This window comes from Phocoena phocoena, chromosome 7 (assembly GCF_963924675.1).
Source record: "Phocoena phocoena chromosome 7, mPhoPho1.1, whole genome shotgun sequence".
In the NCBI taxonomy this organism is placed as follows: domain Eukaryota; kingdom Metazoa; phylum Chordata; class Mammalia; order Artiodactyla; family Phocoenidae; genus Phocoena; species Phocoena phocoena.
The window spans coordinates 22,671,867-22,697,029 of NC_089225.1; the positions used below are offsets into that span (position 1 = coordinate 22,671,867).

A 25,163-nucleotide genomic window follows, 5' to 3' on the forward strand; every position below is an offset into this window, starting at 1 on the left:
TCTGCAACTCTTGCCTACTTCCCACCATCCCGTAGTGCCTCTTACAGTAGTCCAAGCATGTGATCTAGAAAATGCTTGGTCCCCATTGCTCCTCACTGGGCATGAAGTGCAGCTTCCAGCAGATGTGTTTTTTCTGGAGTCTCTCACCTCCCCTTGCCTCCTTTTTGATCCAGAGAGTTCGTCTATGTGGAGGCTGCATCTGGCCACGGCATCTGGCCACACTGCATACTTATTGGTAGGGATGCCGAAGGCAGATAGCACTTAGCACTTTATAGTGGAAAAGGACCTGAATCCTGATGCTGCTGGTCATGAGTCAATGGTTTCATTCTCCAGTCATGGCATTGCACTTCTTGGAATTAAACCTCAGGACTCCTAATGATAAAACGGATAATTAGAGTCATCCAGCCTATGTTACAGTCAGCATTATTTCTGAGGCTCTAAAAAGAAAATTTGTAGAAATACCTAGAAAAATAGCACTCAGATTAACACTGGTAGCAGTCTCATACAGGAGGCAATTTGGATAAACCATCAATTACTTTCATGAGGAACATTTTCAACCGTGCTTTGGTTTTTTCCAAATGATGAAAGTACCCATTCTCAACTTTGGAGCACAACGTTTGAATTTATATGAACTCTTCAGTTTGGAATGGTAGTATTACCATTCCCCACTTTATTCCTATTCTCCTAGTTCCCCGTAGTAAATGGAAGTAGGTTCACGTTGCCACGGTGTCTATAGATATTATTTAGCTTATCGAAATAGCATACCATATTGGGTTCTTTCGTGGGGGAATGTCAGAGGCTGACGGCTGCTTGGTTTCATCTGTGGCCTCCCAAAGCCAGCTGTTAGTTGAGGCAGCCAGTCAGCTTTGCTGAGCTCTCAGCTGGGAGTGGGGTGGAACTAGGCATTTTAACCAGAATCGATCACCTGCTCAGGACTTAAGTAGCATGAGCCTCCAGACTCTGGCTAGCCTAATGGACTTTCCACTGTGTCTCTGCTATTGAGCAGTGATTACTATACAGATTGAGGCATATTTGGTTTCAGTTCAGTCTGTTCCCACAGATGAGGCCCAAGTATGATCACATCGTATAAATTATTTAAGGTGCAGCGTCTGTGTAATCTGAGCCATAAGTAAAAGTTGGCCCTCCGTCTGTTCTGTCACCTGGAGGACTCTCTGTTTTCCAAGGGTAATAGTCCATCTTGTGAACTGACATCATTAGAGTCATAAAAATTCAAATGTGCCTTGAACGATTACTTTGGCGTAAAGACTCAAGTACAATATCCAAAAGCTTAGCATCCTTTCACTGAAATACAATGGTTTAGGCTTGGATGGAAGAAATTTCTGGAACACTAATTGCAGTTCCAAAACAGTATTACTAGTTGTAGTCTGAAGAAACTTGAATCTGTAAACTCCATTCATTTTCATAGACTCTGAAAAGTTCTTTTTTTTTTCACTTGTAAATTTAGTTTGATTATAAATGTATTTAGTCATGGATTGTTTGGAAAATGAAACAGAGCACAGAGGTTATTCTTCTATAATTTCTTTAATTTGTAGGTGAAGAGCTCTGGGTCTAGAAACAAAATCCACTTGTTGAAGGTCACACCACAACCAAAGTCATCTGATTTCTGGAGTAACCTTTCTGGTACATCGTCTTTGCTACTCACATAATCCTACTTTAGCAAAGAATCGAAGCCCAGGTCTCTCTCATGTTCATTTCCCCACTCTGGTTTCAGCAAGTTGGAAATAGAAAAGTAAAAGGGAACTAAATCCATCTGCCCTTTCCTCTTGTTGAATTACTTGCTAAATATAGTTGCTACCTTCTATCTATTCTTATCCTTGTCTGCATAAGACCTGTTCCTTGAGCCTGTCCTTATTTCTTCCTGACTGCGTGTAATGAAGACATTGGGGTAGACTGTGGCATGTGACAGCATCCCTGAAGTTACACATCTCATAGTTGTAGACCCACCGCTAAAAGGTTTATGACTCACACTCCTTGCAGTGAAGGATAGCAACAGAGCTTTGTTACTCTCCTCTGTGATGCATTCTGAATTCCAGCGGCTGGGACCAGATGAGGAACCTGACTTCTTTAGTGAATTTCCAGAAGTGCAATGTTCAATGGGCTGCCCCATTTAAGAAAATTATCCAGACTCAGCCAATGGTGTTTAAAGGGATGTTAGTTTCTTCAAATTGATCTCTTCCCTTTCTTAGTACATATACTGCACTGGTCTTCTGGCCTGGGCGAATAAAGTACACAGCTCCTTTTAACACCTGGAGGCCTGGGGAATGAGTACCGTATGAATGTAGTGCTGGCAGGACTTGACATTCTCCTCACTGAGGCTTTTCTACCTTGGGTCTTCCTCGTTAAGCACTCAATTTAGAACTCCTTTAAAAAGTAGCTTTAGTTCTAGTCCTTCAAAGTAGAGCTTCCTAAGCCCCAAAGCAAAACAATTTCCCAAATGATGGATTCCTTAAAAATGCATGCGGTTTAGGAACGGAGTAGTAAATAATTGGCAATTCGATAGCTTTGGTCCTTTTTACTCTCTTGAAACCCTTGACTAAAGATGACAGTCACATAAAACCACCACAGAAGGAATAGTTGCTTAAAATAGTAATACCATGGTGTATCTTGTTCCTTCTGCCAAAATGGATTCTTGGTTATTTCCAGATAATTAGGACTAGTCTCCTGAGGACCAAAGGAGGCAATTTCCCTTGCATGGTTCCCCCTCCCTTTCTTTCTTTTTTTTTTTTTTTTTTTTTTTTTTTTTTTTGCGGTATGCGGACCTCTCACTGTTGAGGCCTCTCCCGCTGCGGAGCACAGGCTCCAGACGCGCAGGCTCAGCGGCCATGGCTCACGGGCCCAGCCGCTCCGCAGCATGTGGGATCCTCCCGGACCGGGGCACGAACCCGTGTCCCCTGCATCAGCAGGCGGACTCGCAACCACTGCGCCACCAGGGAAGCCCTCCCCCTCCCTTTCTTGTCTACACTTCTTTTAACCTTCAGCAGTGTGCTTTTCTTAGGAGCCTGGCTGGCTTCTTTCTGATGACCCAGATCAAATTATGTTCATGATTGTTTATCATATCATTTCTTTCTCATAAGAATGCTTCCCTCCCAATAGGTTTATTCTAAATGTGCATCTTAACTCAGAGGACTCCGTCTACACCCGTGGCCGGCAGGCTTGTCCACACTGAAGTTCAGGGAACATTTCATTCTGCAGACCCACAAAGAACACCGTATCCGCTGGCATCGTACTCTACTTACGTGCAAGGCTACTTTTATATATAGCATAAACTGGATTTTATTTCTCTTGTAAGGTCAGACAGTAGGCCAGGTAAGAGTACTAAGCTAAGGAAGGTGGAAAGCACAGTTTGATAACGAAGGTAAAATGCTTGGAATTTGTTCCAGATGTTACTAACTATTGGCAGTACTGTCTTAAGGACTGGATGGCAATTTCAGTTCAGCATTTCCTTGATTTTCTAGGCTTTTAAGGGTCTTCATGTTTTCTTAATTATAGCATTAATTAACATGTTAATGGAAAATCATTAGATAATGGAATTCATAAAGCCTCTGTTTTTGCAAACCGTTATTTACAAAACAGAGCACTGTGGTTTTAGTCAATAGAGCCTTTGGGCCAATTTGCACCCTGTCCCTACACTGGGAGAGCTCAGATGTCCCTTATCTTTCTGATTGGCTGTCACTCTGCAGGGAAATGGCTACTATACTTAGAAGCTTCTCAAGCTGTAAACATAGGTTGGAAGAATTGGAGCCTGGGTTTGCTTTTGTGCTTTTTAGAATTTGTTTCTTTTTAGTTTTTATTACCTAATCTTAGGTATGCTTTCATACACCTTAGCAAAAGAATAAAAGGCCCCAGTGTTCTCTGCAATATTCTTCTTTTTTTAAATTGAAGTATAGTTGATTTACAATGTTGTGTTAATTTCTGCTGTACAGCAAAGTGATTCAGTTATACATATATACACATTCCTTTTTTTATATTCTTTTCCATTTTGTTTTATCATAGGATTTTTAAAAATAAATGTATTTATTTTATTTTATTTTTGGCTGCGTTGGGTCTTCGTTGCTGTGCGTAGGCTTTCTTTACTTGCAAGCCAGTGGGGGCTACTCTTCATTGTGGTGCGCGGGCTTCTCATTGCAGTGGCTTCTCGTTGTGGAGCACGGGCTCTTGGCACATGGGCTCAGTAGTTGTGGCTCGAAGCCCCAGTAGTTGTGGCTCGCAGGCTCTAGAGAGCAGGCTCAGCACACGGGCTTAGTTGCTCTGCAACGTGTGGGATCTTCCCGGACCAGGGCTCGAACCCGTGTCCCCTGCACTGGCAGGCGGATTCTCAACCACTGCGCCACCAGGGAATCCCATCATAGGATACTGAATGTAGTTCTCTGTATTATACAGTAGGACCTGGTTGTTTTCTGCAATATTCTTTAATTTCTCCTTCACTGCCTGTCCTCTTGGTTCTCAAGTACCTGCGCCCCGCCTCTGGTGGACCTGAGCAGCCAAGTCCAAGGTGACTGTGTCTGGCATCAACTTTTCCTTAATTCCCACTTGGCTGCCTGGTCCACTGTGTGAACTCAGAGTGGATGGCTACTGCAGCAATTCACAGACCAGACGGGATAGATGGCATACAGTATTATAATATGTTATATAATTATATATCCTAAGTTCAGCTCTTCTTTCCCCACCAGATTCTATGGGGACCATGCCCTTCCTACTCTCTTCTCCCCTTAATCAATTTCTCTAGGCTAAGAATCTTGCCAATTCCAGCTCTCTGAAGATAGTGGAAAGGAGAAGGGAGGTGTATCTAACAAGCTACATTATTTTGGAGGTGAATATCCACTTATTTGGCCATGATGTAATTTCCAGTTGATAACCTTTTCAGCCTATCAACCAGAAATTATACCTAAAAAATGTAATAAGCTTCCTTATCTCTATATGTTTCCATTTTCAATTTCTCCAGTGAGCTGGAAATATAGAGATGAGATATACATTCTGTTTGCTGTACTCGATTGATGAACTGTTGTTTGCTATATTTAACTTTTAAAGTAGATAACCTTGACAGAATTATATATTTTTCTAAAATAAAACCGTGTACTACCCTATTTTCCATGACTAGTTTATATTTTTATCAAGCTAGCCATAGCCCACCATTCCAGTAGAACACCAAAGCCAAACTTTTAACCCCCTTATTTGCACATCAGAGAACGTTGCTGCCCTATAACCCTTCTTTCACCCTAATTGCCATTCCTCTATATGTTCACATGGACCCATGGTTGTTTTGTTTTCTAATTTTTTTTTATTGGGGTAAAAAACACATACTATAATATTTACCATCTTAACCAGTTTTAAGTGTACAGTTGAGTGGAGTTGAGTATATTCACGTTGTTGTACAACAGATCTCCAGAACTTTTAAATTTGCAACGCTGAAACTCTATACTCAATAAACAGTAATTCCCCAGTCTCTTCCCTTCAGCCCCTGGCAACCTGTCACCTTTCTATTGTCTGTTACTATGGTTTTCACTACTTTAGTTATTTTGTATGAGTGGAATCATACAGTATTTATCTTTTGTGACTGGTTTATTTTGCTTAGTAAAATGTCTGTGAAGTTTATCCATGTTGCAGCATATGACAAGATTTCATTCCTATATAAGGCTGCATACTATTCCATTGTGTGTATATAGCACATGTTCATCTGCTGGTGGACATTTGGATTGCTTCCAACTCTTGGCTCTTGTGAATAATTCTGTGATAAACACAAATATGGAGATATCTCTTCAAATTCCTGCTTTGAATTCCTTTGGATATATATCAAGGAGTGGGATTGCTGGATCATATAGTAATTCTATTTTTAATTTTTTGAGGAACCCCCATACTCTTTTCCATGATGGCTGCTCCATTTTACATTCCCACCAACAGTGCACAAGGGTTCCAGTTTCTCCACATCCTGGCCGACACTTGCTAGTTTTTTTTTTTTTTGCGGTACGCGGGCCTCCCACTGCTGTGGCCTCTCCCGTTGCGGAGCACAGGCTCCGGACGCACAGGCCCAGCAGCCATGGCCCACGGGCCCAGCCGCTCTGCGGCATGCGGGATCCTCCCGGACCGGGGCACGAACCCACGTCCCTCGCATTGGCAGGCGGACTCTCAACCACTGCGCCACCAGGAAAGCCCCTCACTTGCTAGTTTTTGTTCTTCCGATAGTAGCCATACTGATGGATGTGAGCTGATACCTCATTGTAGTTTTGATTTGCATTTCTGTTATGATTAGTGATGTTGAGCAGCTTTTCATATGTTTGTTGGCCATTCATACATAATTTTTTTTAGAATTAGCTATTCAAGTCCTTTGCCCATTTTTAAATCAAATCAAATTTGTTTTGTTGTTGTTGAGTTGTAGAAGTTCCTTATATATTTTGGATATTAACCTTTTATCAGATATATAATTTGTAAATATTTTTGCTATTCTGTAGGTTGGTTGCCTTTTCACTCTATTGTTTCCTTTGATGCACAAAAGTTTTTCAGTTTGACATAGTCCCATTTGTCTATTTTTGCTTTTGTTGACTGTGCTTTTGATGTAATATCCAAGAAATCACTGTCAAATCTAATGTCCTGAGGCTTTCCTCCTATGTTTTCTTCTAGGAGTTTTACAGTTTCAGTGCTTGCATTTAGGTCTTCGATCCATTTTGAGTTAAGTTTTGTAATATGGTTATAAGGTAAGGGTCCAACTTCATTTTTTTGCATGTGGATATCCAGTTTTCCCAGCACCATTTTTTGAACAAACCGTCCTTTCCCCATTGTGTAGTCTTGGCTTGTGGAAAGTCATCTGGACATATATGCAGGAGTTTATTTCTAGGCTCTCTATTCTGTTCCATTTGTCCAAATATCTGTCTGTATGGCAGTCTCATACTGTCTTAATTACTGCTGCTTTGTGTGCTATGTTTTGAAATCAGGAAGTGTGGGGCCTCCAACTTTGTTGTTTTTTTTAAGATTGTTTTGTCTATTTTGGGTCCCTTGAGATACCATATGGATTTTAGGTTGTTTTTTATATTTCTATAAAATAAGTCATTAGGATTTTCATAGGGATTGCATTGAATCTATAGATTGCTTTGGGTAGTATGGACATTTTAACAATATTAAGTCTTCCAATCCATGGGCATGGGATATCTTTCCATTAATTTGTACCATCCTTGAGTTCTTTGAACAATGTTTTGTAGTTTTCAGTGTACACATCTTTCACCTCCTTGTTTAGGGGTATTCCTAAGTATTTTATCCTTTATGATGTCCTACAGCAAATAGGATTGTTTTCTTAATCTCCTTTTCAGATTGGTCATTGTTAGCACATAGAAACACGACTGAATTTTGTGTGTTGATTTGTATCCTATAACTTTGCTGAAATTGTTTCACAGTTGTAACAGCTTTATTTTTCTGGTGGAATCTTTTGAGTTTTCTACATATGGATCATATTGTCTGTGAACAGAGATAATCTCACTGCTTTCTCACTTTGGATGCCTTTTATTTATTTTTTCTTATCTAATTGCTCTGGCTAGAACTGCTAGTATTATGTTGAATAATAGTGGTGAGAGTGAGCATCCTGGCCTTGTTCCTGATTTAAGAAGAAAAGTTTTCAGTCTTTCACCATCAAGTATGATGTTAGTTGTGGGCTTTTTATATATGGATTTATTATGTTGACATAGTTTCCTTCTATTCCTTGTCTGTTGAGTGTTTTTATAATAAATGGATGTTGAATTTTTTCAAATGCTTTTTCCACATCATTTGAGATAATTGTGTGGTTTTTGTGCCTCATTTTGCCAAATGGTGTATTTTACTGATTGATTTTTGTATGTTGAACTCTCCTTGTATTCCATGTATAAATCCCACTTGATCATGGTGTTTAGTCCTTTAATCGCTTTTGAGTTAGGTTTGCTGGTATTTTATTGAGGACTTTTGCATTAATATTCATCAAGGATATTGATCTGTTGTTTTCTTTTCCTATTGTGTCTTTGGCTAGTGTTGATATCAGAGTAACTGGCCTCATAGAATGAGTTTGGAAATGTTCTCTCTTCTTCAATTATTTGGAAGAATTTGAGGAGGATTGGTGTTAATTCTTTAAAGGTTTAGTTGAATTTTCTAGGGAAGCCATATTATCCTGGGATTTTTCTTTACTGGGAGTTTTTGATTACTATTTCAATCTCTTTACTATATACACATTTTAAAAAAATTTGATGACACAATTTTCTTGATTTCTCCTCCCTCCAAAACACACAACACATGTATTTGTTGCCATTATTAGAGAAGGAAAGGAATATGACAATACTCCTTTAAAAGAGTAAAATAATTTAGGAATGGTAGACAGAATGTTAAGTTTCTTTTAATAGTCTCAGTCACCTTCCCCTCTGTAAATAGCTTCTTGATCAACTTCACCAGGAAAACAAACAAACAATAAGAAAAAAGTTTAGGCCAATTATCTGTCCACTTTTACAGTCTTCTTGGCACTGCATTTGCTTATGTGTATGTTATTCCCTCCTTTCTCCCACATCTGAGGCAGGTAGATCCCTCTGCTACTTTGGTTTCATCCCTTCCCCAGGATTCTTTATCCTGATGATGTCTTTCCATTAACTTGCACCAATAAGTAGTCCTACTCTATATCAGCTCTGTCTCTCTCTCTCTGGCTTTCTCTTCATCTCTTAAAAATTGCTCCTCTCAATTTACCTTAATTTATCTCTATTTACTCCTAGAATTTCTACAGTCAAATTGTGAAAGGCTGTGAAAGGTTGTGAGCTTGGATACAACAAGAGCAGTGTGGATTCAAAATTCTCTAACAGTCACTTGTTTTGTGATATTGGACAAGTTACATAAACCTTTAGGGCCTTTATTTTCTTCATTTAAAGGAAGGATACCAACAATAGTGATAATACCTCCCTTATAAAGTTGGGATTGTAAAGATCATCAAACAGACATGTTGGTCAACCTTCCTTGACATCTCTTAATGCATTTGACACTGTTGGAGTATCTTCTTCCTGGAAATTGTTTCCTCTCTTGAAAACATTTTACTTGCTTTCTTCCTACAACCCTAACCCTTCCTTTTTTCTTCTTGATAGGCTCATTTCCTTTACTTGCCCTTTAGTGTCTTTGTTCCTCAGGGATTTGCCTTCACCTCTCTTTCTAACTGTGCTCACTCTACTTGAGCTCTTGCACTCAAAAGCACATCTACATTTTTAATACTCATTTGGGATACAGAATATATACATGGGAGATACATACACACATTTCCAAATTTCTTCTGAAATCCAGACATGTTTGTGGCCTGCAGATCTCCCTGGATGCTGCAGTCATCTCATACTCAGCTGGTCCAAACTGTTGTTCATCAGCACCTGTTCTCAGCAGCTCTGAGGGCCTCTTCTGTCCATTCCACTTGCCATTTCTATGAATTTCTGTGAGATCTTCTCAGTCATGCTGGCTGTATTAATAGACAATTACTCATCGCAGCCCACCACTCACTAAGTCCCTTACCCTTGTCTGTGCCTTAAATATTCCCATTATTTCTCCTTGTTTCTCAGATGCATTGCTATCGTATCATTCTTAAATGGCCTCCTTGTCTCTAACTTTTGAATTGGTTCAAGGTTATCTTCATGAAATGCAAACCTGTTTCTAACAATTCCCTGTTTAAAATCCTTTAGTAATTCTCTACCAGTTTTAGGATAAAACCTGAATTCTTTTGTACAACAATATGTACAGTATTATACTCCTTATAATGTGTCTTCTGCCTCAGTTTTATATTCTGTCTTTCATCACATACGATTTTGAGCAGTATGGAACTTCTTGTCCTTCCAGGAAAATACAGTTCTCTTCTTTGTCGTTTTTTAAGACCAGCCAAAACATTACCTGCTGTGTGAGCTCCACCCTGATCACCCACCTCACACACATTCACACTTGGTGAGAATAGGCCTACCATAGTTGGGCACCCAGGTGTGCTGACTTCCAGGGGAGTTGTCTTTTTATCGTTATGTTGTCTAAGATGGTTTGAGTTTCAGGCAAATTGACTTCTGGAATACTAACAAGCAGATTTTCTTCTACTGTCACTGTACTAGAACATACATGTTTTGACATTTAGATAATGTTATGGGATCCCTATTAAATAACTGGCTTCAGGGATGGAGCCCTTGTTCAAACTGCAGAGCAGATAAAGCTGCCTTTATCTGTGTACGTCTCACAGGGCTTAAGTTTGTCAAACTGCAGGCCACTTCATTAGCATTTCTGAGGAGTGGGTGTTTCCTTCTGAGAAAGGTTGGCTGAATCAAGTAAATTTTGCCTCCAGGGAATGAAATCCACCTTGGTCCAAACAAGGAGACTGTAGGTATTCAAGACTGACTGATGGCAGACATTGACAGTGAACAACCAATGCTTAGGAATGCAAGAATGTTGACAGGAGTGTAGATTTTCCAGATCAGTTTTTGACACCAGTTATTTCAAAACAATTGTTTCTTAACGGGTGGTCACCAAGTTAAAGCCCTTTTGATTGTCTATCAAGACACATTGGATTATATCCATTCTTATCATGTGCATCCTCTCCAGGTCTGGAGATCAGGAGGGAGGGAGGTGGGAGAGGTATTTTGTATATATGCTTTTCCTTCTGAAAGTCAGCCTCAGTCTGAGTTTTTACAACTTTGCATATAGCTGTATAGCTTTTAATATTTTGAAAGCATTTGTATAGCACTTTTTTTTCCAGTATAACCCACTGCATCCTATGTTTGGCATTATCTTAAACCAATTTCCAATCATCTATAAACAAGAGTGTATGATTATATCTCTGGTATAACTCAAAGAATATATATTTAATGGTATAGGTTTGAAGAGGCATTCTTGATATGAAAAGGTAATCATTTGTTTATGTTAGTGATTTAAACAGAAAATAACCATATTTTACATATGAATTTACATCCCCAGAATTCATAATTGAATGGTATGCTTCTTATTTCAATTTGCGTAAGTCTAATATTAAAAGATTCATTCATGAAAAAACCCAAATGTTTTTAAAAAGAAAGTCATAAAACAAGTTTCTTACAGATTTCGAGGCACCCAACTCAAATAGATCTACAGAGTGGGTCGATAGAAGAGTGAGAAAATATAATGCATACAAAAAGAAAAAAGCTGTGGAAAAAATCACGCATCTCTTTTTTTCCCTTTATTTTAATCATAAAAAATAATGGAAATTGTTCTATAAACATGAGTGAGCTAAAAAATAGTCCCAGAGTATTAGTTACTAGAAAAACAGAAATGAAATTTGGAGATGAGATTTATCATCTTCTCACTTTAATTTGTAGTCCTGCTGCACTGTGAATGTGATAACCATCAACATGAAAAATGTAACAGATTGGTAATACCATTGAGTTTTAATTAAACCGCTGAAATGAAGAAGACCCAGATGGATAACTGGGAAATGTAGTTATCCTTTATGAAATGTGCTGGACTGCCTGTTGTTCTGTTTCTTATAAATTAATGCTCTGCCCAAAATAGTGCCCCATCAGAAGTTTACTAAAAATTAATAATTTCAGTTTATTAAACAGATGGTTGCTTTAGTTTATTCAATTTGGGTTTGAAATTCTTATCACTGTAAATCAGCAGTTGCTTACTTTCCTGATCCCTTCCCGATTTGACTCCCCATTTCTGTGGCTTTCTACTTAAATAAATCGTTACGTACATCTTGTTTTTCTACAAGGTCGTTGGTCTCATCTCTTTGCTTCCGAATGTCAGGTATTTGTATCTAATTTCTAGTAAATTTTACATTCTGTGAATTCATAAGTTTTTTAAAAAAAGAGAGAAATGGCAGCGTAAGAAGCAACTCGGTTGGAAAGTTTTCATCACTCCAGAAAATAGCAACCACTGACAGCAGTTCAGTTAAGACACGAAGAACTGGTGTTTTTCTTATCAGCTTGATGCAAGGATGAATTGGCTACTTAAGATTCAGGAGATAAACTTTTCGGATGTATTTATGAGATGGTTGCTGATGTCCACATGACAGACTGCTGACCTATTTGTGTACCAGAGTACTGGGTCTCCCCTGTGGGAGAGTTGCATGTGATGAAAACAGTTGTAAACATGTGCAAATTTCCAGTTTCTGACTCCCCCGATATCATATGACCTATCTGAAGATGACCTTTATCTAGCAGCAGAATTGGACTTAAATGTTGAATTAGAAACATAGCATTTTCATGACAGCTACAGAGAAATGAGACAGATGAGTTTAATCACAGGGCAATTCTGTTTGTTTTTATCCTAGGGTTAACTATTTAGGGTATTGAAGTTCTCTTGTTTGCAAAGGGCATGAAAATCAAGTATCTGTTGGTGGTGCCCATTATGCCTGGCACTGTGAGGACAGTGTCTCTAAGGAAGATATCTTAGAGGAAGGTGACTCTGAGATATGTCTGTCCTCTCTAAGCACCTATAACCTAAACGGAGAGATGGCAAAACAAATAGGAAGTAATAAATTGTTATATAATTGAATCCATTTGGATGCTGTAAGAATTCAAGGGCGGGCAGGATCAGTATGAGTTGCATATAAAAACAGGACAAAATTGGAACATTTGTTTGTAATAGATGAGTGGGATTTGGAAATGCAGGAATAGACGAGTTTAGCTAATGAGATTAGCATAATCAGAGGCCTGGGGGAGAATGATTGTGACATGACAGGGAATATAAAGTATTTGAGAAGAACAGTTCCTCTTAATGAATACGGATGGCAGATAAGGATGGCTGGATAAGGGACAGCCAGACATTGAAGGGGCTTTAAGGCTATATGGCAGAAGTTTGATCTTCTATGACAGGCCACACAAAACCCTTGTTGGTTCTTGAACTTGAAAGTTATCTGAAAGGACAGTGGTGGGAAGATGAATCTAGAAGTGGTACCCGGCTAGAAAACTACTGCAGTCATTCAGGCGGATAGAATTATTTGAGGAGTGAATAGTGAGTAATTAGTTTAAAAATGAAAGAGTATATTAATACTAGAAAATGAAGAAACAAGATGCCAACATGGTCTTTGTATAGACCAGCATCTCTGTCTGCTCAGGAGGCCCGCCCAGCCTCTCTCGGCTGAGACCTCGTGCCCCTTAAGTCCTGCTCAAGCTGGTTCAATATATTAGCGCATTCCCTGGGGTAGGGTAATTTGTCTAGCCGTGAATATTTAACCCATTGTGGGCCAATAAGAGTGCTTTCCCAGATTTTTTTCAGGTTATTCTAGTTAGGAAAAGTCCTATTTCTCTCTGGCCATGAAGCCATAAAGATATAAGACCGGATCTGTCTGCCAGTATTGTTACAGCTTCACGGGAGAGCAAATCTGAGAAAGTGAAGCCAGTGCAGAAAGATGTAGTGAGAAGATCAATAATTAAGGGGTTGGAGGGAAATACGTGTGTGTGTGTGTGTGTGTGTTTGCGTGTATGCACGTGTATAAGTATGTGTGCACATGCACATGCAAACATTAGTATAGCCCTAGGAATATAATATAAGCCTTACGAGCCACATTTTTAAAAAAGTTGAAGTATGGTTGATTTACAATGTTGTGTTAGTTTCAGGTGCTTACAGCCACATTTTGCAGATGAGGAAATCATTGTTCAGAAAACCTAGCCGTTTGGTCAAGATTAAATAGCTACTTACATGATAGACTGAGAATTGAAGCCTTAGTTCCAAACCATCATACCTTTTTCTTTATGAGACTGCCTCTCGTCATGGTGGTGGAGAGTCCGTTCGAACTAAATACTAATTAATTGCACTTTCCTGGTCTTTCTTTTATGATTCTAGGGTGTATTCACAGCAAACACAGTCATTGTAGTTCTGCTCTGTGCTGTAGGAAGGTGATATTTTCTCCTCCACATCCACGTGACTCTCGGTGGTATGAGGCATGGAAAGCTCTTCTGTCTAGAAAAAGTGTCACAAAGAGTGTTGAGTCAAACACTAGCCAATAAAAGTCTATATTATTTCATAGTCTATAAAATATTCCATGTTAATAACAAAAAAAGCAGAGTGTGTTGTTGCCCAAAACAAAAAGCAGCAAAATTAAATTAGGACTAGCTTTTAATGTATAACACTTATAGTATATAGGTATATTTAGTTAAAAGGTTTTACTAGGTGTGGGAAACAGTAGTGGAGTTTTCAAATGACATTTTAGACACTTTAAAAATTATTTAATGACAGTAATAATTCTGCTTTTTATTTCAATTACACGTAATGTAGATTTACTGGCTCTAAGATTTTTAAAGATTACATTTGATGTAGAGAGTACTAATTCTGATGTTTATTTCAGTTACATTTGTAACTTTTTTCTTGATATAGTTATATCCCATTTATGTCTCTTTGGTATAATTTTCTAAAGTCCTACCACCAGAAGTAATACACTTGTTAGTGATGATTTACCTGAACCCTAAACTCATTGATCCATTTTTAGCTCATTATGGAGATCAAAGAGTGAGATAGAAGGGTAAGGAGAAAGGAAGAAAGTTATTTTCCTAAAGAATTTACTAAAAGTTGGAAGAGATATAGAAGTTGAAGAAATGGATACTTGGATATATGAATGAATCTCAACATTGATTCCTTGAGGTGGAATTTCTTGGAAGATACAGAAACAGTGAAGGTACACTGTGAATACTTAGAGTTGGGGAGAAACACGGTGGTAAGTGAGCAAGAGGGATCAGTAGTTCCCCTTTCTGGCCACCAGGGGGTGGTAATGTCCCAGAGAAGCTTGGAGGACACCACAGGCAGCAGGGCTGACTGGGGTGTAGATAAAGCGTTGGTGGCGCTGCGAATGATTAAACGAAGGGAAAAGTAGTATTTGTGAATCTGTTTCCTGTCACTCAGGGAGTATCTTAATAGCAGACTTTATTCAGGGGGTAATTACTTCATTTATAGCTTGCCTATTTTATTTCTGTTTAGCACTCAACTACTTCATTGTTTCTTTAATACATTTTTTTTGACAAAGATAGACTTTATTTTTTTTCCCATGCCTTGTTTTTTTTAATTGAAGTATAGTTGACATACAATGTTATGTTAGCACCGTGATTCATATATATATATATATATATATATATATATATGTATATATATTCTTTTTCAGATTTGTTTTCCCTTATAGATTACTATAAAATATTGAGTATAGTTCCCTGTGCTGTATGGTAAGTCCTTGTTGGTTATCTATTTTATGTATAGTAGTGTGTATATGTTAATCCCAAACTCCTAATTTATCCCTCCCCCTCCGTTTTATACATTCTTAAATAGGTTAGACTCAGAAAACACAAAAGCTAAATTCAGATCTACTGTGACTGCTACCTAGTAGCTGTCGTAAAAAAATTCTTAATTTGTGAAGAGACTCCTGGATTTTTTATTATTGATAGATGTTAATTACATGAGTCTCATTTCTATAATCAATATCTTTCTCTCTGTCTGTCCCCTTTTTTCTCTGCTTCCCCTACCCATCCCCACCCCCAGTCATTTAGCATTATCATAGAAATGGACTGTCCACCCTTCTTTCATATTCTAATGCTGAATTATATTAACCTAATTGGTAGTGGACCTAATTGATCAAATTTTAAACCAATTCCTAATCTTTTCTACTGACCTCAAGTGGCAAGTAAATAAGAAACAGGTATAAAACTACATGGATCTTCCAAATCCATAGCTATTTAGGTTATGCTGTTAATTGAGGTTCCCAAACTAGAGGAGTATTAATTTTCCCCTCTTTGGAGATACATCAGTTCACAAATTCAGACAGTTTGTCACGTAGCCTTTCTCTACAAGCCAGTCCATGCAAAAGGCATTAGTCTAATTAAATTAGGGACTATTAAATCCACAAATTTGCATACAAAGTTAGAAAAATCAATGTCTTATTAGTTTCAAAACCTTTTATCTAGCTCCTTTGAATTTTTTTTAGTATCTTTTTGTAGTAAAAATTTCGATTTAAAGCTTTCCAAAAATTGGTGATCAATAATTGTTTACTAGTCACTGAGAAATTCATTAACCTCTGTACTTACTGCATTGCCACGTATCTGTATTGAACTCTCTTCTAATCACCACATTATTCTTGGCTGAAAACACATTAGCTATAAAATCATAAAATGAGAAACATAACATTTATAAAGACTTTGTTTAGGTATAGTAGTTAATGGATTGTGCAGAACTCTGGAACACTCTCTCATTTCCAGTAAAAATAAATTTATATCTTTCATTGTTTTACACTTAAACATGGATAACTTCACTGCTTTATCTTCGCATAAACAAATTATTGCCAAGTGAATTTGTACACCCACAGAATTTTTATGTGTCCGGAAAGATGCAGGAATCTTAGCCTCTTCTGTAGATGAAGATAGACAGCAGTTGTATATGTACCAGGGAAAATTCATTTTTAATAAAAAGAGATTATTGGTCAGCATTAACTTTAGAAAATAAATATAGTGTAGCAAAAAGAAATTAGGCATACCTAAGCCATTTTAGTATTTTAACATGTAATTTCCCTTTTTTTTTCTGGGTGCATGTTAAATTATAATCATTTTAGCCTAGCTCAAAATTTCTATCAGTCCATTCTATAAAAACGCTAAATCATATGTATTTTGATTTTTATTCTTAGAGCACATGATAATTTTAGCTAGTGAATAGACAGGCTAATACTCACTTACAATTCATTATTTCTAGAACTTTCAAGAAACTTAAAATTAAGATGAATGTAAAAGATGTTTATATTCTTTCAAGATAAAATTGCAGTATTTATGCACACTATGATTATGAGAATAGGCTCATATGTCAAAAGACAATTAGGGGTTCATTTTCAGACTTAAATCATCCAAAGATTTTTGAGCAGTGATTCAGATGTAAAACTACCTTCTTGTCTATGTTTTAACTTCAGCTAATGTTGGTACTTATGCACAACTCTGCTCTTTCTCCCTTTGGAACTTTTCTTCATAAGCTTTGTGTCAGATGGACCTTCTTGAACTACCTCCTAGTGGTTGGGAAAATTACCATACTTTTCTGAGCCTCAACTTTTTCATCTATATGATGGGGGACCTTAAACCTGTATCATGGCATTGTGGTGAGGGTCTGATGAGGAGAATCTATAGAAGGTGTTTAGCACATACTAATAACAATGTAGTTAAGCTTTTTTTTTTTTTTTTTTTTTTTTTTGTGGTACGCAGGCCTCTCACTGTTGTGGCCTCTCCCGTTGCGGAGCATAGGCTCCGGACGCGCAGGCTCAGCGGCCATGGCTCATGGACCCAGCCGCTCCGCCGCATGTGGGATCTTCCTGGACCGGGGCACGAACCCGTGTCCCCTGCATCGGCAGGTGGACTCTCAACCACTGCGCCACCAGGGAAGCCCTAGTTAAGCTATTTTTATTGTCACTTTTGTTCTTTTTAATGTAGGGGATAGAGCTAGATGGAATATATTGAATATATCCTAGGATCCGCCAATCACTAGCCACTTTAAGCTATTTGTATAGCAAAAGAATGAATGAATTTAGGGACACATGTTTGTAACTTGATGGAAAAATCCCATGGGCTAAAAGCAGACTATTGAGATACACTGGGAGCTCAGTGTCATTTCTCCAATATGAGAAAATCAGATGTAACTAATATAATTTGCTCTTCCCAAAGCTGTGATGAATGCTAGCCAAGTTCATACTTTGGAATAAATAAGAACATGGGGAAGAGAAGGAAGGTTATACTCTGTGAAGATTGCCAGGGAGTAGAGTTAAGGAACACTGATGGTCACACGTTTTTTGGTATATGCAGAGATATTTGTTAGATTTTGGAATAATTATATAAGAGATAACTTTGAAGATCCTTTAATGACAATGATTGTCAAGACCATCTTCCCTCCCTTTTTTTAAAACAGCTTTATTGAGATAGCGTTCTTGTACCGTAATACTTGACCATTTATAATATTTGTTATACAGTTGTATTCTAGTTTTAAAGTTTTTGTCACTCCCCAAAAGAAGCTCCATATCTATTAGCAGCCATTCCCTATACTACCCAGCCTGTTATAGGCAACCACTAATCTATTTCCTTTCTTTCCTCAGTTTTGAGCCTTTCTCTTGCATTTCCTCTGATTAGAATTTCTACTCCAGCCCCTCTGGTTTACTCCATTTTGCCAGTAAATGGTTTTTTCTTTGCCATTTCTGTCTTTTTGTCCCATCATCTCGTTCCCACACCTTGCTAAACCCTGTCCCTCTCTTTTCTACCTGTGTAGAGCCAATTAATCCTAGTTCACATTTCATCTACTCTGTAAAACCTTTGCTGACATCAAGGTGAATTGAATTATGTCTCCTCTGAGCTTGGATCGCTCCAGTTGGCAGGCATATTTTATACAGGGTTGTGCCAAACCTTCTGCAGTTTTAAACTGAAATCTTATTTAATCGTTTGTATATTGGCATTATTTTCCCAAATTAGTTACTGGATGCTTGATCTATAAGTATCCTACAGAGTATTTAATGGTTCCTTGTATGGCATTGATATTCAGTAAATGTTTGTTGATTTTTATCTCAAAGCACAAATTAATGTTAACTGTCATCTCTATTCACTCATCTGCTTGACACAGTTGCCCAAATTAGTCTTTAAGTCATCTACGTTTTGTTATGACGAAAGAGATCTGCTTCTTGGACCCATGGTGGATACTTCTTGTCTGGAAAAAACTATGACCTCACTAGCAATTGAAGAGATCTTGAGTTTAACTATATTAAAGAAACAGTTGAGTCGAGTGCTCGCTTGATTTTGTGATTGAGTAAATAACATACTTGCCATAGTTAAGAGATGGTCTTAGGTAGGTGCATCCCATAGGGGTAGGGTTTGTGTCAAGACATACTCCACTCCTACCCAACTTGATGAAGTTTGAGTTGGGGTAAATGAAAAATACAAGGGAATTTCGAGAGGTGAAAGAAGTTCACCCAAAAGTATGAGGTACAGGAAGGGGTGAGAAGTCCAACTCCATTAGACTTGAGCTGTGCTTTGGAATCTGCATTTTGCCTACGCTGAAGAGATGCTGATGAGGAGGGACGGTCTGGGGATAACCGGAGAGGCAGTGCTAGGAGAGAATGAAGCACCCATCCTTTCTAAACAGCTGCATGTGGGATTTTAAGAGGAGCCAGTCTTGAAAAGAAGGAAAATAATCCTGAGTCACTGAATAACCAAGAATGCTAAGGCAGGGTTGGAGAAGGAAGGGAAATATGCTGAACCCAGAACTGAGGAGCTGATGGAAGATGAAGGCATAGTTCAGTTCAAGTTTATGCTTCAGTGACGAAAGGCAGTCAGAAATGTCTTCTTTTTGTTCATTTAAAACACTTATCTAAATGAGAAGGAAATCCAAAAAAGAGGGGATATGTGTATACATTCACTTACCTTTGCTGTACAGTAGAAACTAACACAATATTGTAAAGCAGCTATACTCCAATAAAAATTAATTAAAAAGAAAACAATACCTTTTCTTTCTGTTCAACTTGAAACAAACCAAAGAAAAACCCCACTTAAACCTTAATATTTGTACTGGCCTTACCCCATTTCCCCTCATATACAATATTTTAATTTATTCCATATGTATATTATACACACACGCATACATATTCTTCATGTGTTTGGCTTTTATTCAAGCACTTGTAGTGCGTAGGATCTGAAATAGATGTTCTTTTCCTTTAGTCTGGAGTCACAGATAATGTTCTCTGCTTTTGTTACAGCAGGGATTAGACTGTATTGAAACACATTTTCCCTTTCTGTTCCACGGCACATCACTGGGGGGGTTGTTATTTGATGCTGTAATGAGTGGACAGAGCTTTTGAAAAGAAAAAAATGAAATGAAGACCCAAGTTGATGAAGCCCTCATTGTGTCCGTGTCTGTAATAGAGTAATTCGATGAACAAACCAGTCTGACTTTGTGTGGCATAACAGAGGTCGTTGCCAAAATAGAATTTTTGTTCTCACGCAGACTCTAATCACTAGAGAATTAATGGGAGGAAAAGGAAAATAATACAACCCACAGCGCTATAGAAATCAAGATACATCTATGTGCCTTGACCATAGCAATGAAAAGGATCTTACATAACTTCTTAGCTATTCCTTGATTCACTACCGGCCACTCATCCACCTGGCCATGCAAAACTAGATTCCCTGGCATCTTTCCTGAGTTGCTTCCTTTCAGCAGGTTCCAATCAAAATGAATTTCTTATCCCTTTCATTGGCTTCATAATTTGTCTGGTTATCTGAGCTTGCATTCCTGTAGCTGCAAGTTGCCTTGACTCAGTTCCCTCATTTGTCTCCCAAGTCCAATTCATTTCTATGTTAGTTTAAAAATTTCTTCAGATTGCCTTTGCATTCCTATTGCTGCCACCCTAGCAGCAGCCTTCAGATTTTTCTCCATTGTGTGTATATGTTCTTTATCAATCAGTTCTAGCATGGAAAATATTCGATTCATCTTCCCCAGACACAGTTGCTCTTATGTTATCATGCTACTGGGATTTTTAACTATCTCCCCCCGTCCCATTACCTATAGTTAAGCATCCCCTTCACTTTCACCTGGGATGCTGGCCTTTACGACTTTGTTACCTTTTGCCCCGTGATTTTCTAATACCATTCTTGCCAAGTTGGATCTTTCCTATTACCATGAATGTGGTGTACACTTTCCTTATCACCAGCTATTTCTTGAGGCTTAGCTCATCTCTGTCTCTTCCATGAAGGCTTCCTTTCTCTCTGACCAACAGCAATGATCTTTTTCTTTATGGAACCATCATAGCATATTCTCTCTCTGTTATAACATTAATATAATGTAGATGCCTCTCACCATCTCACATCTGGACCGTTTGTTCCCCTTCATTTTGTTTCACAGACACAGATTATACCCCTAACTCTGTTCAGCCCTCTTGTGAAGGGGCAGCATTTATTAAAGGGATCTCCAGACAAGAGAATTTAAATTATATAGTACTCCCTCCCCACTACCCGCACTGACTGCCAGTGCCATCTCATCCCAGAGTACTCACTGGTGACCCAGAGCTTTTGTTTTTGTGCAGATAAAGGATTGCATATAGTAATGTGTATAACTGCTATCCTAGCCAGGAAATCCTTCCTTGTGTATAATAAATGGGGTCTGAAAAGCTAACCCTCAGATAGGTCTTTTTTGTATAATCTTAATATCTGTGATCGTATACAGCTGAGAGAAAGTCTTTCTTCAACCAGGGAAAATATTGGAAGCTTTTTTGTTTTCTATTTATTGTTGTGTTTTCAGCTATCACCACATTGAAAAGCAAAATTGGAGAGGTGAGAAATGGCACAGATGTGATGGGTAGTTAGAAATATTTGGTTAATTGAGATTTTTGAAGAATTATGGAGATTAGTTTTCTTCTCATGATATGTAGTCTCTGATATATTAAATAATTCTTTCACCTTTAAAAAAATTCCTTAAGCACACGGGTAAGGGAACCATGTTTCAAATGATTTTTCAAATTTGTTGGAATGCCTTCATAAACAATGCTACCTGTTATAACACAGAAAAATACGTCAAATGCCCGTCAGGGGTTCTTTCCATTTAAGTTACTCTGTTATAGGTATGACTTCCTGTTGGAGAGACAGGTTAAATCTTAGGATTTGTGATAACAGCCCACCCTTATCAGAGATTATCCAATTTGCAGATTATTTTGGTTTTCCTCTTTCTCTTCTGTTTGTCTTGTCCCTGGTCATCTCCCATTAGATGAAGGAACAAGAGAAGGGAAATCCTACTTTCATCATTGATGCTAAGATGCACACACATACGTATCAGACTGAACTATCAGACTGAACTTTTGTAATCTGTTAATTTGCATAAATCATGAGGGATTTCTATAGATCACTTTTTACATGATTGTGGCTTTGCATGTAATAATTGATGCATTTTCCTCTGTCATTTTTTCTGTCTTGGAAACTTGGCACCCCAATTTAGACCATTCACAAATATGTCTCTCCCTGCCATGTTCCAACTTGCATGGGGATGTCCTGCAGGCACGTCACACTGATGTATCCCAAATGGGCTCTTGTCACCTCTGCCCCACACCTGAGAGTCCTGCCTTTGTGAATGATGACACCATCAGCTCTCTGTTGATACGAACATCTTCCTTTTCCTTGTAAACTAAGTCTTATCAGCATTGTAGTAAAATCTAAGAAAGCACAGGCAGTAACTTCCAGAGCTACATGATGGTGTTTTACTAGAGAGGATGGTTTGATAGTGTTGGTGGGTTTTTGAATTCAAGTATTTCAGATAGGGTAGTTGCCAGTATTATCATTTTTCCTTGATGGTCAGAAAAAAGAACTATCACAATTTCAACCTAAATCATAAATCAGCTTCTCTCTGCCATTGCAATGCAAGTAATTTATCATCAAGATTTTTAAAAAAATCTAATATGTTTTAAATAAAGAGGGGCCAGGAAAAAAATAGCACTTATAATGAACTCATTTAAATCCCATTAACTAAATATATTTCAGTGGATCATGATATGGAAATAATTTTGGGATTTAAATTGTTCTTCTTCAGATTAATTGTTTTAATGACGTTTTCCTGCACTTGAATATGAGTAATGTACTGTAGCTTCCATTTCTCAGTTTCCATAAAAAAAAATAACATATGCACTGAGAGACATAGTCCGGGCAGAAGACTTTCTTAGTTGAGTGTATTGTTTCCTTGTTAGTTATTGACTCTCCTTTCCTAGAAACCTCTGAGCTGATTTAAGTGCAGGCTTGTTCAGTGGCAAAGGATTAATCTTTGGAGTGTTTTGCATGTGAGTAAGACAGTAAATCATCTAAGAGACCCAAATCCGTTTTAGTATTTTTCCTCTTTGTGAATTAACTTTGTCAAATGCATGATTTACTGGCACCTCTAAAGAGATTCTTCGAAGAATCTAAAATTCTTCATGAATTTTATGTTGAATATAAATAACAGAAAGGTGTTATTCTTTTGTTGTCTTGATCGTGTTCTCTCGAATCAAGTACTGTGAAGACTTTGAGCCCATTTCACCTTTGACCTTGGACGTCCTATGAAGTTTGACTCTCTAGAGATACCCGTGTAGAATATTAAGATAGTGGGTTACCTTCTCCCTTGTGTATATCTGAAATTTGCTATTAGTGGGAATAAAAAAATTCATAAACCGCTTAGAATTACAGTTTCATATGGATTCTTCCAAAGCAAATGTTTATGGTAATTTATAACTTTAACCAAACCACATTAGATAAATCATGTCGTTTGGCTAAAGGTATACATTCCTTAGGAAAAAAATAAAGACCAAGGTAAATAAATTAATATGTGATACTGTGTTGGTAACATGGCAAGAGACTTTATTTATTACTGATCCAATAAAAAGTGGCAGAACATTACAAAAATAAAGGAGAAGTATATAGAGAAAAAACAGTAATATAAACATGGTTAAAATCTTCCACTTACAGTTTTTAACTTGTACTTTGAGAAAAAAAGGAATGGATAGTCGAAGCCCCTCTGTAAGGATGAAAATTCGCTCTTAGATTAATTTTGTAGGAAAGACAAACTTCTTTATTAGACTTAAAGGCTAAATAACTCCTTTAAAACCCTGCTGCTTAATCCGATTACTGGTTTCAAAGAACACATTAAGCTATTTTAAAGAACAACTATTTTCAGGTTGGGGAACTTCTCTCCATACTAGGTTACAGTATTTACTACCCAAGTAATAAGGGACTCAAGCAGAGAAGCAGTAAGAAAGAATTGTGTATCCTTATACTTAAGCTTTTCTGGTACATGTAGAGATTATTTCTAGAGATATTTTGTTATTATGCCACTTAGGCGCATATGTGTGCAATTCATTGGTGAGGAGTCACATGAGTCAGGTTTAAATGAGGCATCATAGCGGAAGAGAAATGACCCCCAGAGCCACTTCCCCATTGTCTTGCATCAGCCAAACATCACTTTGCTCATAAATTAATCCCCTCAACCCTAAAACACAAATAAGCATCTATTCTGAAAGCACCAATAATTCCTAATCCTTAAATAGCTTTTTTATTCTCCTCTGAGAATTTCATGGACATTACCTTGTTTACTATGCTCACTCTTTTCTAAGGGACTGAGAGTTGTCAAAATTGTCCACGTTGCCAGAGCTGGAATGGAAGAGATGTAAGATATTTGCTTAGTGACAAATGTGTCAGAAATGCAGCCTCACCCAGTCATCTAAATAGTGATACATTTCAGGATTTTATTCTAGAATCGTATTCTAGGGAATGAGAGAGTTAGATGGTTCATTCAGTTATTCACTCAAAAATTGCTTAGAGGATTATTTATTGACACAGACAAGTAAGTGCTGGGAAAATAAGGCATGATCCCTGCAGTCACTGAGTTTGCAAGAGAGTAATCAGATATTTTTAAGAAATCATTACTCCATTCATTATGAAGTCTTGATTGTGAAATGTGCTCCAAAAGAGAAAAATGGGCTACTGAAGGAGTTTAAAGGGTGTGGGAGATGAATCTGCCCTGGGAGTCAGGAGATTCCCTGAAGAGGTCATATTTCAACTGAGATTTAAAGAAATCCATCAAAGGGTAGCCAGGTGAAAAAAGGTAAAGCGTTTCGCAATCTTCCTTGGTCTTCTCATCTCATAGTGATTTTCCTCTTCATTTGAACTATTGACCAGTTAGTGTCTCTGCCTTGTTTTTAAGACATCACATAAAAGCATTCCTATTCTTTGTCTTATAGTTTTCTCTCTTGCCTCTTCTACTAGACTGTAAAGGAATGCATTTCTGGGTTCTCAGCCTTTAGCCTACAGTATCCAGATTTTTTGTTTTTCATTGAGCATTTGCATATGGTTGTCTGTAGTAAGTTCTTTTTGTGTTTGAATAGGCTCTAGAGTTAAACCATTTTGTTTTTTATCGATAGATTGTAATCTTGCCTTCTTAGTTGTTATTATCCTTCAAGTCCACATATTCGTATTGATTTTCAGTAGAGGGAGCCTGGAAGACGATTTTGGAGAGTGAAGGGAGGACCAGTCACACTAACGGTGTGGAAATGAGGATGGCCCACTGGTGAACCTGAGTCCCAAATTGGGTAACTCTGACCTTTTTTGTAACCAAAGACTTAGTGACAGAATTGTGTGCAATTTAAGGTGAATTTCAAATAGCTAGAATATATTGGGTCACCTTGGTAGAGCTGATGTATAAAAGGAAATTTCGAG

The 25,163-nt window shown here is 37.8% G+C and overlaps 1 protein-coding gene across 1 annotated transcript in view; it reads left to right on the forward strand.

The window, feature by feature from the left end:
- The window catches only part of THSD7B (thrombospondin type 1 domain containing 7B), a 760,956-nt gene that overhangs the window by 37,276 nt on the left and 698,517 nt on the right, over nt 1–25,163 (forward strand). The gene's annotated exons all lie outside the window — the stretch shown is intronic.